Source organism: Podarcis erhardii, assembly GCF_964252035.2.
Source record: "Podarcis erhardii genome assembly, chromosome: 1".
NCBI classification, from domain to species: Eukaryota; Metazoa; Chordata; class Lepidosauria; order Squamata; family Lacertidae; genus Podarcis; species Podarcis erhardii.
In genome coordinates, this window is record NC_138497.1 from 52372041 (window position 1) to 52379302 (window position 7262).

Sequence of the window (7262 nt, forward strand, 5' to 3'; positions counted from 1 at the left end):
GGATTCAGCATGGACTGAAACAAAGGACAATGATCAAATCTCCCCTCAGGGGGCAGGAAACTGCAAACTCCCCTTTGTCTCCTGGAAGTGACTCATGGGGAGGGGGAGAGAAGGGAACCAGCCAGGTGACAGGACACTCAGGTTACCACTGCAACTCCTCCCTCAACCCCTCCTTTCTGTAATGTATGCATGATGTTTCTGGGGGTGGGCTTGACCTAGAGGAGGGGAATTTCAAAAGTTTTTATAAGGTCTTGCACACCATTTTTCTGTGTCTTTTCTCTCACCTGCAAGTGAGGGGAACACCCTGTTGCAACAGTTCAATAAAGGCCAAGCCTACAGGCTGCTGATTTGCTCCAATTTACTCTGGTTGGTGTCTTTACTTTTTGTCCAAGGGAGCCCTCGGATTTTTCCGGTAACAATGCTACATTGAAATGTTTTTTTTTCCTGGGTAAATGTTTTTTTTTGCTGGGTAAAGACATGGATCAATCTGGAGGACAGAGAAGTGCTGGATTTAGAGGGTCACGACAATCGATTTGGGTGGCACGCCTACTTGTGGCATGGGCGGAGGAGAACGCACAAGGAATTTGGAAATCACATATTTAGGGGCCCACTGATCGAGGTATGGGAAAGGTATAAAGACGTGCTAGAACCTAGAACACCCCACTGGCTGTCACCATTAGAAGTTATGTCCGTTAAAAAGACTAACATGAGGGCCAGCTGGGCCACATATGAACAACTGTTAATGAAGGAGGAAGGAAAGTGGAAAATGAGACCGTACGAGCAGGTCAAGGACCAAGTTTACGATTGGTTGCATTACTTCCAGACAAACGATATGTTTAGGAAAGATTTCAAAGATAAAGGATATGCTGATAAAAACTCCAGATTCCAAATTGAGATCCTGAAAAATAATATAAAAATTTTGTCTAAAATGTATAATCAGTTACTGGACTGGAATCTAATTGACGAGGAAGTCAAGTCGGTAATGACACACTGGGCTAGAGATTTTGGCCGTAACATCTACTTCGAAGAATGGGAAAAACTATGGAAACAACATCTTAAGTTTACGGCTTGTGTGACACTTAAGGAGAATCTAATGAAAATGTTCTACCGTTGGTATATGACACCCGTCAAACTAGCCAGAATGTACGGATGCTGTAACAAATGTTGGAAGTGCAAGGAAAGAGAGGGGACCTTCTACCACATGTGGTGGGAATGCCAAAAGGTTAAAGGGTTTTGGGAGAGTGTGTATAATGAAATGAAGAAAATCTTAAGTTATACTTTTGTTAAAAAACCTGAGGCATTCCTGCTGGGATTGGTAGGAAGGGAGATAAAAAGGAAAGACTACAAGCTGTTTCAGTACGCAACAACGGCAGCAAGGGTTTTATTAGCTAAAAACTGGAAATTAGAGGGTCTGCCGACAATTGAGGATTGGAGATCAAAATTACTAGACTATGTGGAGATGGATAAGATGACAGGGAAAATTAGATATATAAAAGACCAGAGGTTTGTAAAAGATTGGGAAAGTTTTACGAAATATCTGGAAAACTTAAGCGATGGACAGATAACGTTAGTGGGCTTTAAGGGAGCTCTGTAAGAAGCAAAGGGTACTGTCTAAAGAAAAACAGGTGAACTAGAATGATTAATGGCACTACAAAACAAGAAATGCGGAATTATTTGTTTTTATTAGTACGGATGATTTGTGGAAAGGTTGAAGGAAGTCACTTAAAAAAAAAAATTTGTGAAACATTAAGTGGAATATTATAGTTTGTTTTGTATTTTGATTTATGTAAACCAATAAAAATTATGCATGAAAAAAAATGAAATGTTTTTTTTTCCTGGTGGAAAGGCAAATGATAAACCATGTTAAAAATAGTAATAGTTATCAATGTGCATATTTGTGGTCAAACTATTCATGTAACATGAATGGGGTGGCTAGCAGCAAGGGATGTTTTAAACATTTACTTCTGGGTGCAATTTTCACTGGGAAGTCTACTCTGCCCCCACCCCACCTTTCTGATGAAAACTGCTCCTTTCTTGTTGATGCAGTTAGGCCTAGCGGGGGTTTGGGGGGAGCTTCCATTGCTTCCAGTTTTGCCAAATCTGTTCTTTCAAAATGAAACACACATTCATCGCCTTTGCCTGCATCCTTGTGACACAGACGGGCCTCGGGGTGCGTGCGCTGAGAAAATAAGATTTATGATGTCTCACACCAAGTTGTGTCTTGTTCTAGGGTGTCGTTTCGAGAAGGAGAATCTTAGGTTAGAATCCAGCTGGATCCCAAGGCTACACAGTGCTAAGCTGGGGTCACAGAAGCTACTGTGTGAAACAGTTTCACACATTTTCTGTCAGCAAACGGGAATGAAAGACAGAGTGGGGAAACCAAGCGAATGATTTGATTAGGTGTGATATAAAGTGTATGGCCCGAGATGCTATTACATTGGGTTTATTGCACTTGTTGGCACGGCAGGGAAGGCAATGAGCAGGAGGAAGTTCACAGAGGTGCTGAACTGACGAGGAGTCTATTAACACGGAAGGATTGATAAGTCACACTGGGGAGCTCATCACTCTAATGGTGCCAAGAGAAAGGTGACGGCAGTCCCATTTGGGATTAAGACTCTGCCCCATTTAGAATGTCTCCTGGCTCCTTTTGCTCTTTGTCCCCCACCCCTCAACAATTATGATGAAAATATTGATGGGATAATCTTCCTAAATTCACTGAGCAGATTCTCTCTCTCTTCCCCTGCACTCAGAAGACTGTGGTGAATGAAGTAGGCCTATGGGGAGAAGAAGTCAATGAAGTGTCTGGGAGAAACCACATTTTATTTATTCATTAAATGCATTTCTATCCAGCCCTTCATTTTAAAAAAGCATTTGTACAATAAAAGCATCAAAACAATTAAAACATAACAACAAGATAAAATAAGGGCTCCTCCAGATGACATATTCATTAAGCATTCATTCTTATTTCCTTGCACAAAATCCATGTAGAGGTTAGACTATGTCCAGTCGTTACTGAGCATGCATTCTGATGGTACAACCATGGGCATCCACCCTGAATTCATCTTGATTTGGTTGTGTAATGGTTATATGCATTCCTGTTAATCATTTGTCCTACCCACACTTTTTTCATAGCATTTCCCTGCCACTTTCCTAACAGCAAAAAGTCCAGCTTCAAAAAAAGAGAGAAAAAAAAGTTCCTTCCAGTAGCACCTTAAAGACCAACTGAGTTAGTTCTAGGTATGAGCTTTCGTGTGCATGCACACTTCTTCAGATACACTGAAACAGAAGTCACCGGACCTTTCTATATAGTGAGAAGGTGGGGAGGGGTATTACTCAGAAGGGTGGTGGGAATGGGTGATTGGCAGATAGCTGCGATGAGCCTGTTGACGACTCTTAACGACTGCAATAGGTCTAACAGGAAAAAGCAAGGGGTGAGAAGGTGAAAAATGGCTTTGTCATGTATAATGAGATAAGAATCCAATGTCTTTATTCAAACCAGGTCTCTCCATAGTTTTAAGTTTGGTGATAAGTTGCAATTCAGCAGCTTCTCTTTCCAGTCTATTTCTGAAATTCCTTTGTAATAGAACAGCTACTTTGAGATCTTGTATAGAATGTCCTGGGAGATTGAAGTGTTCTCCTACTGGTTTTTCTGTCTTGTGGTTCCTGATGTCGGATTTATGTCCATTTATTCTTTGGCGTAAGGTCTGGCTTGTTTGTCCAATATAGAGAGCTGAAGGACACTGTTGGCATTTTATGGCATACACAATGTTAGACGATGAGCAATTAAATAGTCCCGAGATGGTATGTGTGATGTTGTTGGGGCCAGTAATGGTGTTGTCCGGGTGTATGTGGCAGCAAAGTTGGCATCTGGGTTTATTGCAGGCTCTGGTGCCAGTGTCCGTGTTAAGTCTGGTTATAGTATTATTGTGGGTTAGGAGTTGTTTAAGATTGGGGGGCTGTCTGGAGGCAATGAAAGGTCTTCCTCCCAGAGCTTGAGAAAGAGAACTGTCGTTGTCCAGGAGAGGTTGTAGATCTCTGATGATGCGTTGTACTGTTTTAACTTGGGAGCTGTATGTGATGACTAGAGGTGTTCTGTTATTTTCTTTTTTGGGTCTGTCTTGCAGCAAGTTCTCTCTGGGTATCAGTCTGGCTCTGTTGATCTGTTGTCCAGACTGATACCCAGAGAGAACTTGCTGCAAGACAGACCCAAAAAAGAAAATAACAGAACACCTCTAGTCATCACATACAGCTCCCAAGTTAAAACAGTACAACGCATCATCAGAGATCTACAACCTCTCCTGGACAACGACAGTTCTCTTTCTCAAGCTCTGGGAGGAAGACCTTTCATTGCCTCCAGACAGCCCCCCAATCTTAAACAACTCCTAACCCACAATAATACTATAACCAGACTTAACACGGACACTGGCACCAGAGCCTGCAATAAACCCAGATGCCAACTTTGCTGCCACATACACCCGGACAACACCATTACTGGCCCCAACAACATCACACATACCATCTCGGGACTATTTAATTGCTCATCGTCTAACATTGTGTATGCCATAAAATGCCAACAGTGTCCTTCAGCTCTCTATATTGGACAAACAAGCCAGACCTTACGCCAAAGAATAAATGGACATAAATCCGACATCAGGAACCACAAGACAGAAAAACCAGTAGGAGAACACTTCAATCTCCCAGGACATTCTATACAAGATCTCAAAGTAGCTGTTCTATTACAAAGGAATTTCAGAAATAGACTGGAAAGAGAAGCTGCTGAATTGCAACTTATCACCAAACTTAAAACTATGGAGAGACCTGGTTTGAATAAAGACACTGGATTCTTATCTCATTATACATGACAAAGCCATTTTTCACCTTCTCACCCCTTGCTTTTTCCTGTTAGACCTATTGCAGTCGTTAAGAGTCGTCAACAGGCTCATCGCAGCTATCTGCCAATCACCCATTCCCACCACCCTTCTGAGTAATACCCCTCCCCACCTTCTCACTATATAGAAAGGTCCGGTGACTTCTGTTTCAGTGTATCTGAAGAAGTGTGCATGCACACGAAAGCTCATACCTAGAACTAACTCAGTTGGTCTTTAAGGTGCTACTGGAAGGAATTTTTTTATTTTGTTTTGACCATGACAGACCAACACGGCTACCTATCTGTAACCAGAAAAAAAGTGTTTTTGTTGTGCCAAGGCAACAGATTACCTTAATCTATTTTAGTTTTGCACACCTAAATGCCCAGCATGTGCTTGAGTCGCTCCTACAAAATACTCATAGTCTGGAAGTGACCTAAGACTGCAGATTTAAAACATAAGCTCACAGAACTCCTATAAAACTTGTCACCAGCAAATGTCCAGAAGAGCATTTTATTTTACAGCTCTCCGAAGTGGTGGCAGCATCCAACCCATTTCTCTCTGCCTCTAGGTGCCTAGCAGCAAGCAGACATGTGGGTGAATGGTTATGTTAGGGAGGGACGCATTTTATTCACCATCTCAAGAGGAGAAGATTGTGGCCAATTTGCTGGTCTGGGGAAAGGGCTGGGCTGTGTCAGAGTGAATACCTATTAGGACAACTGAGATCTTCCTGGCATGGCACTATAAGGGATAATCACTGCACCTTATTGATTTCAACACCATCATTTCAGCTTCATTCATCCTCCATCTCTTGCACATTCCCCTTTCTGTCTGTAGACAAGAACATCCTAGCTACCAGGATTGTAGTGAGGGATGTCCTCTGATGGCAGTTGGATTTTAACAAGCACATTGACCTGGCCCAGGGTGACAGCCTCTAGGCAGAAGATTATCTTCAGTCAATTTGGCTCCACACAATCCAATTTCTGTTGCAGCTACAAGCTCCCTGACCCCTTGATCTTCACTGTGGAGTCTATTTAATGAGGAAGCCCATGAGACTGTTTGAAACAACCTTGCCCCCAAATATTTGTTCAGTAAACCCAATCTCTCACATCCTTGCTCTTGTTTATCCAGGATCCTATTTTCAGAGGTGTCTTCCTGTGCAGTACTTACATTCAGGAGTTCTAAGGGAAGACAAGTCTCATCACTTCTGGTATGGTCCAGGTCCTGGGGGATAAAACAAAACAAAACCCCTCAGAAGATTATCCAGAAGAGGGACTTCCAGTGAGAGCTCCTGAGGACCACCAGCACCAACAGCGCTGCCTGGCTGGTCCCCATGCTGCCAACACCGCCTCCCTCACCCCTGGAGAGGGGGAACCAGGGGTGCCCAACTCAACAACCAGGGAGGTCACCACCTGGGAAATATAATTAGTCCTAATGACAAACCTCCCAGTTGAGAGTTCAGTTGGCTGGTGTATGTGACCCCTGAGAACTTCCAACCTAACTTTCATTATTTTAATACCTTTTTATTTATGGTTTCTCAGACGAGTTTGGAAAAGCTAGAGAAATAGAAAGAAGGAGGTGAGTGAGAAAAAGCTCATTATTTGTCAAAATGTAAGCTATTTTTTGACACCTGAAGACAGTTTTACAAATGAGAATATTTTGATACAAATACAACAGTAACGAATCATATGAATCTCCGGATGCAAATTGCCAGCAGCTTCTAGTGTTGCCACCTGGCAAGTCATGTTGTTTGCCTTCCATGTTGTTTATTTTTAAAAGACAAATCTACCTCAGTATGTGTAAGTTAGTAATTTTTAATTAGCATATATATTAATGAATTAATAACTGAATTACCATTTTAAGCCTGGCTGAGCAAAGCTGCTGTATGTGTCACAATTCAACAAGTAAATGCTATCTTTACTTTTTACAAGACGGTTTGTTTAACTGTTATAGCAGGAAAATCCAGTCTGCCTTAAAGCAGCTTGGATTGTTTAAACTAAAAGGCCAAAACTAGGCTAACTAAGGTTCCCTTTTAAACTGCAAAGGGATGGCACTCTGCTGAACTCACAAACGTGAGGAAGGAAGGATAACATCTAACAAATATATCCTCTCCTAGCATCTATTCACATCCCAACATAGATAAGGCAGTTTGGAGAGCTTAACTGCATTGAACCATGGTGGGTCTTGAGGGCTCAGCTCTGAGAAGAGGTTAGCTGTCATTTTCTTCAAGGAGCAGAGATTTCTTTGTGACCTGTAGGAAATCTACATATGGCCATTCACAGTGCTGTTGTTTCCTCTCTTTCCCAGATACTCTCAGGCCCTCAGGAAGCCAGTTGTTCTTTCTCCAGCTGCCCTGCTCTCACCTCCAAGCTCCCCCCTCCAAATGCAAGTCTAAGG

General features: G+C 42.3%; 1 long non-coding RNA gene across 1 annotated transcript; it reads right to left on the bottom strand.

The window, feature by feature from the left end:
- Positions 1-1832: 1832 nt before the first annotated feature.
- LOC309327663 lies at positions 1833-6519 on the bottom strand. The gene is made up of 3 exons (XR_014150616.1): positions 6309-6519; positions 6036-6089; positions 1833-2774 (listed from the first exon to the last, which is right to left on the bottom strand). It is a non-coding gene; the product is annotated as an uncharacterized lncRNA (long non-coding RNA).
- Positions 6520-7262: the final 743 nt, after the last annotated feature.